Raw genomic sequence first — 8,982 nt, 5'->3', positions numbered from 1 at the left:
GTTGAGATGTTTGGAGTGATGGCGGCTCGCCCTGTCAAAGCCGGGATGATATTATCCAGTGGAAGCCAGTGATTCAGCCCATGGGAGAAAACCAAGACACAGGCCTCGATAAATCTCCACAATTTGGCAAAACTGACGGGAGGTCAAATCTATAATCCACAGCAGATACTATATCATAGGGGAGGTAGATATTTGTCAGATAATGATCCTCAGTCGGTAACTTTAACCTGAGACTTTTAGCCTGACCACCAAAACACACAGTCAGCTTATAGACACACACTCACTCACTCACTCACACACACACACACACACACACACACACACACACACACACACACACACACACACACACACACACACACACACACACATACACACATACACACACGCAGAAAGTTGTGTCTCTATGACTCCAATTTACAACATTAAATTGACTTACATTGATTTCTTGGACATTTGCTCTAGCCTTAACCATAGTTACTACTTAACTAATCTAAACCTAACCTACACCTCAACATAATCTAACCCTAACCTTAACTTTAACCTTAACCTAAACCTAAACCTAAAGCTCAACCTTACCTTACCTAACCTAAAGTTTAGGTTTAGGTTTAGGTTAAGGTTAACCTAAACCTAATCTTAACTTCACCTAAACCTAAATATTACCTTAAAACATGTCTTCACTTTAAACTTAATAATTCACTTTATAGGGACTTGCTTTTGTCCCCATGAGGAAGACAAGTCCCCATGAAGTGACTGTGTAAACAGATTTAAGTCCTCACAACATGAGTATTACCTGGATCACTTATCTTAACCATTCTGTTGTTGGGGGACAAATAGACATATTGGCTGGGGTCCAAAATCCTACAGTAACATCACATATCTAACACACCATGTCATAGTGAACAGTGTTTGATGCTACCACAAAGTATTTTTCCATGCAGGGAAACCAGTGAGTGCGGATGTCTATCCATGGCTCAGAGTTAGTTGCTCTGGTTCTTCAGACAGACTATTTAGAATTTTTTTTAAATCTTGGATTTCGAGATCTTGTAAAGGGAAAGGCTTCTGAGACATGCTGCTCTCGTGTCCAGGCAGACAAATCAAGCACACCTTAAACCATTTAAATAAATTGACACCATATAGCTGCCTTTATATCCAGGCTCAAGTCCGAGCCAACAGTAACAGATCTGGTTACAGGAGGACTCTCGCAGCCTCTATCACACAGGAGCCAGGTTGTTTGTAGACAGGCTTGATTTGACGGAGCTGCGGATGTGAAAAGGTCCAGTCAACACCTCAGGATCTCAGGGGTGTCTGGGAGAAAAGAAGTGGTGCTAACTGAATTCACACATGTCCACTTAGTATGCACATACACACGGAACAGATGCACATGGAACAGTGAATTGTAGGGATTTATATTCCAAATATCTCAGGCTGGTTTTAATCCAAACTGTTCTTTTTTTTTTTTTACTTTAACTGACGAGTCCCTAAACCTTATTAAAGTGCAATATTCGATAGCTGGAGTAGACTTTTCCAAACATGGGACCTTTTATTTTGTAAATAACTCTAAAATTTCACTTAAAAGGTTACCTCCGCCAAAGGAGTTATATATTCATCCGGGTTATGCTTGTCTGTTAGTTAGCGGGATTACCCAAAAACTACCTGACGGATTAACACGAAATTTGGTGGAAGAATGCAATATGGCTCAGAGTAGAATCCATAAAATTTTGGTGCAGATCCAAGACTTTTTTTTCATCTTCTTAAATATAGCGAGATAAGGCATTTTGCTATATTTTGTATTTTTCAGAGAATAATTCATTGATTGTGACCAAAGAAATAGGCATAGGACTGATATATATGAGGAATTTGGTGCAGATCCAGATAAATTAGGTCATAAGGTGACTCTTAAGCCTTGGCAGACTGAGTGACTGAGTGACATTCAAGTTTATTATACAAAGTTGCAAGATAGTATAGATAGTATCAACACATAGATCCATTGTATATAAATCAGTTGTCAACATAAAACCAGCAGAATTAGTTACCATCAGATGTTGGTAAATCAAGCTTCACAAAGCTCTGATGAAACCTTATCTCATTCACACCGTGGGTTGCAGCTACAGGACTCCTTGTCAGATCTACCTCCTGGGATGGAAGTATGTCGGTGCCCTTGACCGAGGAACGAAGCCACTTACCTCAAATAGCCTGAATAACAACCCGGCTGAATAAATGACTGAAACGTTTAATGCAAATGGTGAAAATTACTCCTGTAAGTGTGTCCATCCAGCCATGAGTGATTATGGAAAACACAAGGGAGCTGCAGCGAGGGGGGGAATGACTTCATGCAATCCAAATGACAAATATGTGTCTGGAGCAGGATGTCGTCGAATGTGTTTATTCACAGTTGTTTGACAAAGAGGTCTGCTTAGGATTTAACACAAAGAATAAGAGCATGAAGGTGTGCGGTAGATCACTTCAGAACAGAGGATGAAATGTGTTATGATGTCATGTGTCATGATGTTGGCCAACAGATATAAGAGCCAGTCACAACCTTAATTAACTGTAATTATTGGACTGTATGTATTGTGGTATGAGTCATTTCTGAATGCTCATCAGATCGGATCAGTTTGTGTTGTTTTCACAAACAAAAAGCAATTCAAGTCGCTCCGGCGAAAAATGTTTTTTACATGGTGCCACTTAAACTGCAACAAACATCAAAGTGTAGCTAACATTTAGGAAAAACTGCCCCCATTCAGATTTAAACATACTCAGTCTGAAAGCAGCTTTAATGCCCACTTTATTATTTAGTGAAGTCAATTCTACTAATTTGATTAAAATCCTAAAACAAACAAGAACAAAACCTGTTGTTCACTTTTACAGATGCTTGTCTATTATAGTTCTTGTGGTCCCCATGTGGTATTGCTGTGGCTGAGACTACATGTGTAGCTGCAACCCCTTGACTCCAAAGTAGTTTGTCCACATCCACATTAAAGACGACCACTTATTGGTGGCTTTAAATGACACCAATTTAGGCAGGGAAAGTGAAAGAGTCCCAGCCCCTCCCTTATAATTACCACTGCAGATGCATGTAAATGCACGCAACCCTAACTGAGTAGCTGCTCAGTGGCCCACCGATCAGACTGGGGTGGCACCAGGCACCAGGCAGGAGTGAATGGCTGCAACTGTTTCAATTTGAGCAAGGTGTCCCAGCAGATTATTGATTGGTTCTCGCTGTAACTTCCCTGGATGAATAAAGGACTCAATATATGCTATATAATGTAGAAACATACTAATAGAGAATTTAAGACACAAGTTAAGTGTTGATGTGTTACCTGAACTGCTCCCCCATATAGTTTCTGATGTCTAATGTGAAACAGCAGAGGTAGGTTGTTTGATTTCTTATCAGTTAATCCAATGTTGAACAGCGTATTCTTCCTTTAATACATTCAAATTCACATTCCCTTTATTTCCATGAAATGTATGATAGTGGCTGTGGTTTTACATGCTTCAGTAGTTTATATAAAACTGATATTGATTTTGGAATAATGGCAGCATCCGTATCCATTGTGTTGTTACATGGAGATGGTTTAAATAAACACATAATCAACAGATGAATGTTATAATCAATGAAGTACACTATAACTTATCCGGAAGGAGTTGTGTTAGATAGAATGTATATATATGGATATAAAGTGAAAGACCTTTGCAAGGTACTGCTGGTGATTTGATATGATTCAGTACAGAGAAGGCAGAAGAACAACCTCAAACACTGAATATTCGGAAATCACTGTGATCCCAACGTACAGAAAGCTTCCTGTTCCTCCTAACCTGACATGTTCCGAGCAGTTGACCTGGTTGTACTGTCGAACACAACACAAACACCCTCTATTGTGCACTAAACTGCATGCTCTGCTTCTTTTTGTGTGCTTTCCACTGACACACACACACACACACACACACACACACACACCCATACACATAGTGAAGTGTCTGTAACTGACTGATGGAGGCTGAAACACTGAAGGAGAAAGCGCAGCTCAGTTTCCCCATTAACAAAAAATAACTTGCACATTAGCGTTCACATTGAAAGGATGCAAAGTCGTTTGAATGTGTTCGTCCTCGCCCTCTGGCCCCTTCCTCTCTGCCCTCTATGCATTCTGATGACTATGGTACAAAATCTGACGATCAATGAGACAACACTCTGTTCTATTCTGTTCTATTTCTGTCACACATGGTGATACGGTCCCTTTCATTTCCTGCTGCCATCTCTTTACATTTGTCTTTGTGGCACAGCAGTGGATCTATTTACGGTCCAATAGACTCTGTGTGTGTGTGTGTGTGTGTGTGTGTGTGTGTGTGTGTGTGTGTGTGTGTGTGTGTGTGTGTGTGTGTGTGTGTGTGTGTGTGTGCGTAAGCATGTGTGTTCGCACTTGTCTGTGTGTGTGAGCAAAGCCATTATATGTTGGCAGACATATTGATTCCTAACAACTAGCGTAAAGAAGAAATAGGCCTCTGGGTGACTGAAAATATACAACATAACAAACACAGATTTGCATAGCTATCCTTATTAGTACTTAACATTGACCTCCATTCATTGTGGACAGCCTAACCAAAACCTTATCCCTAACCTTAACCATGACCAATTAATGACTAACACAAACCTTAACCTAACCACTATTTACATCTTACCCCTAACCTTAACCAGGAGCTCAGGAATTACCTTTTGTTTCATTGGGGCCAGGCTTTGGTGCCTGTGAGGTGTGCTGGTCCTCACGAGGTCAGTGCAAATGTTGGAAACGGTTATGAAGAAATAAAACAATGAGTACACTGATCTCACTGGCATGGCCTACTAGATTGTGACACATTCCAAGTAATCAATACACGAACCCATTGTTGCCACAGAAATATCTGTCACTGTTCCTATTTGCGCAACTGACGCTAAATGACACAGTGAGACATGATGTCTGCTGGAGTCACAAACCATTGTGTAACCAAGTGGTCAATAATGCATTGCAGTAATATTTCCACCAAAACACATTATCTGCATGGTAAAGCATTCATGACCACTTTGTGGGTTTTTCGCCGCATGCATCCAATCTGACTTTCCAGCACTTTCTTTTTTTTCTAAACTGGATTGGCCTTGTCTGGTGTGACACATCATGGGGTTGGCCAGGGGTAACAGTGACATAACACGGCTTATTGTGTGAGGAATGGCATGCGATGGCGGTAGCCCCGATGCGCAGCCGTGAATAGGACTTCAAAGAGAGTCGAGTTCAGCACCGCAAGGTATTTCATTGTAACTCTACCACACTGCGGAGGGGAGGAATTTGGATGCTAGAATCCTCTGCGGCAGCAGGAATCCGGCGGACCTGCAGGGACTCTCACGCCGAATTCCCACTCAGCTCATTACAGTTGGCCGGAAAGCGTTCCCGCAATTCTTACATAACCCTGTATGTGTGCTGAACCATCACCTGCACTTGGCCGGTGTTTGGAAGTGGGGAATTGGACAGAAAGTTTCTGGCTGTGGCTGGTCATTGCTTGGCAAAAAAAGGTGGAGAAAATGGATTTACTGTAGAAATTCAGCCAATATTTCCAATGCATTACAGTTCTTTTAGCGGATACATTTGTCATTCCAGCTACAGATATTCCTCTCCTGCTCTTTCAACCCTGTCTCTCATTTCATATACTTTTATTTTTCTCTCCATTTCTGCTCTCTCTATCTTTCTTTTCCGGCTACTTACAAAAGTTGACGAGGAAATTCCACTCCTCGGTAACTTTACGTCTTTGTTAAACACACACACACTGTCCCTGTTTCTTTCCTGTCCTCTCCATGCTCTTGCCTTCTCCTATCAGCTTGACAGTTGAGAAGTGAATCTGTGGGCTCTCTGGAAACCCAAGTTTGTTCTATTTATACAATGCAGTTACGGGCGGTTAGCTCTGCCTTGGAGGGAGGGAGGACCTAATCCACCTTCTTTCCCCACCGTCGAGCACCGCCAGGCCAGCAGCACCGACCGACCGACCGCCCAGCCCCATCCCTGCCCACTGTCCAAACTCCCTACCACATGCAGCTGGGCTGGAGTGATGGAGCGGATGGAATGAATGGGCAAGGAGGGAGGAGAGGGGAGGGAGAGTCACCGGACAAGCATGCACTGTTAGAACTGATGAAAAGCTGTAGGACAAACAGCAAAACCTGGTGTGTACCTGGAGGTGAATCACAGCCTTTTCCACGAAAATAAGTTGAGAAACATCCTCTCAGAGGGATATTTCTGGAAATATGTACACAAATGTCGGAGCAGTTGAGAAAATAACGAGTGTTCAGTCGCTATTTACACAGATGGCTCCAGACGGATTCCAAGGCTCTAGGGTAAGAGACGAGAGAGATGTTTTTGGGCCCCAATCAATGAAAGCTCTTGACACAAAGTCCGTTATTACAAACAAGGGCTAGAAATAAAAGGTATGCATAGAAAATTCCAGGAAAAATAATTTATTATACATGCCAGGATTAGTTTAAAAACTGCTTCAATGAGTATTTATCAAGCTTGAGTGACATAAATTTGGCGTCTATTCATGTCTTTGCATTGACTTTGTATGAAACCTCATTGTGTGAAAAATACCTTTTACACACTTTAATGGCACGGTGACACATCAGTGGTGAACCGTTGCTTCCCATTCACTTCCAATCGACAACATTTGCTTCCTGTGGTGAAGCAAATCCGCAGCGTGGCTTCGTCTGGAGTTCAACTTTGACCCACGGGCATTCTCCTGCTTTCAAATATGTGTGACCGTGCCCTATGAGTTGTGTGATAACAAAATATTATGGACGGGAGCAAATGCTTGTGAGGGAAGAACAGACTGCAATGTTAAAATCTCCTCTAATTGAATTTTGCTCATATTGAGACATTTAAATATTCATATCCAACAAATATATTCTTTGCACTCAATTTATATTTCTTTGAATAACCAAAGTATGACAAAAAAAGTGTTTGGCAGATGCATTTTCGTGATATGCAATGTTCTCAAATATTAAATAAACCTGTCTCTCCCTACTCTGGATTGCATTTATACATACAGATTGCCTCATGGAAAAAGTACACAATATTCTGCCTGCAGAGAAACTGAACTCAGCAAAACATTCCTAAACAAATCAGTCAGAAGCACATACTCCTCTGTGTTATATTTCCTCGGCTGTTCCTCATTCTGACAGAGAAACAAACATGCTGGAGGAACTATAAAAAACGAAATGTCATCCTGTCCGTGACTTGTTGCTCATCCCCAAATTCACCCCAACAATATTGCTGGTCTTTGAGTCTTAGAGATCTGTATACAGTATTTCAGGAATGCAGACTGAAGCCTGATATGCTTGGGCCTAGCAAGCATAACAGAGGGCAAAAGCCTCAGAGAATAACACATAACCAAAGTCCTAAAGAATTCCCTTGGACAAAGCTACTGACCAGAAAACTGTGCGGCGGAGGGGAAGACAGGGGAGCTGCTGAAAGCCCCGACTGAAATAGCATGGACTCTGCTGCTGGTGACAAAATGAGTTTGACACTCAGCACTCTCCTTTGTGCTACTTCTGACCATAGACTGAAATATACATAAAGACAACATCCTCATATTGAAAGAGATGTGAAAGATTCTGGACTGTGTATTATTATTTTTAGCATAACTCACTCTTGCGGTCTCTTTATGGGATGTCTATATGTAGTAGGATGATTTAAAAGTGGACTTGCCTATAATTTTGTAGATTAAAGCTGCACTTATCAATTTTCTTGTATAAACAATGAATTAAATGACCATGTACCATGCGAAGAGGACTCATACGGTGAGAGTACGATCACCTGACACTGCTATACGTTGTATATTGTTGTGGTTTGGTGGCTTTCCTGCTTTGGTCCAATCCCACCACTCTCATTTACCTCATTACTCCACCAAGGGGGTTGTGCTTATATTACTGTTTGTCTATGTTAGCAGGATTATACAAAAATAATAGCAGATTCAATCGACTCAGCATTTCTTATTTTTTTTCACTTTCTTTAACATTTTGTTTTTGGACATTTTTGGGAATTTCTCATGAGATAATGCATGGATCTTCAAATAAAGAATCAGGCATATTTAAGGGCCTGATTTCTATGAGTGTGTGCAATTTGGGTGCAGCTTGATTACATTTAAGGGGACTGTTGGGCCTTGGCAGGGGTAGGTGCTGCACTTAGTGCCATAAAAGTTTCAGGCTGCAACAGGCAGCTGTTTCCAGTGTGCCCACTGTGCAGTGCCAGCCCTTCATCAGACAGCAAACAGACAACGTTGGTAACTAGCTGGTGAATATAGTTGGCTGCAGAAGAGATAGACATTTCCCCTCAGGGGTGAGTGGAGACCAAAACAGAGCTAAAAGAAGAGCGAGACAGTGAGACTGAATATATCAGACTCCAGACACCCAACCACAAATAAATGCTGATGTTACTCAGGCCCTGAATATAACTGTAGTAATTATTACTTATTTGATTTCTTTAGACAGTAAGAACTCTGAAGGTGACCTTATGCTTACATCTTTTTGATGGCATCTCTGTGTTTGTTAGTTTTCCACATAATAAACATGATCACCATGTTCTCAGTGTATGTAAACGTGTGTGCTCTCCTTTCATGTATGTGTGATGATATTCAGCGACCTACCGTAAAAGCAAGGCACCACAGCAGCTGCAGCTTGTCTCTAATTGTCGCTTCGGTTTAAGGAGCATCTCGGCTTGTTACCGCCAACCCACAAACACACACACAAACGCACACAGTCACAGGAAAACACATCATCCTATGGAATCTATCTTCCCTCAAACACTAACCCACTGAGTAGCAGCTACTTAAATGAAGCATCATCTTCCCTCTAGTCTGTAATAACGGCCTGGCAGAGTCGAAAACCACTCTGTTTGAAATGAATGCCAAGATGCCAGCGTACGGGAATGATTAGCCAGGAGCTGTGGAGGGCACAGTGTTTACAGCCCC

Source organism: Hippoglossus stenolepis, chromosome 10 (assembly GCF_022539355.2).
Source record: "Hippoglossus stenolepis isolate QCI-W04-F060 chromosome 10, HSTE1.2, whole genome shotgun sequence".
Taxonomy (NCBI): Eukaryota; Metazoa; Chordata; class Actinopteri; order Pleuronectiformes; family Pleuronectidae; genus Hippoglossus; species Hippoglossus stenolepis.
Note: the sequence above shows the minus strand (reverse complement) of the source record.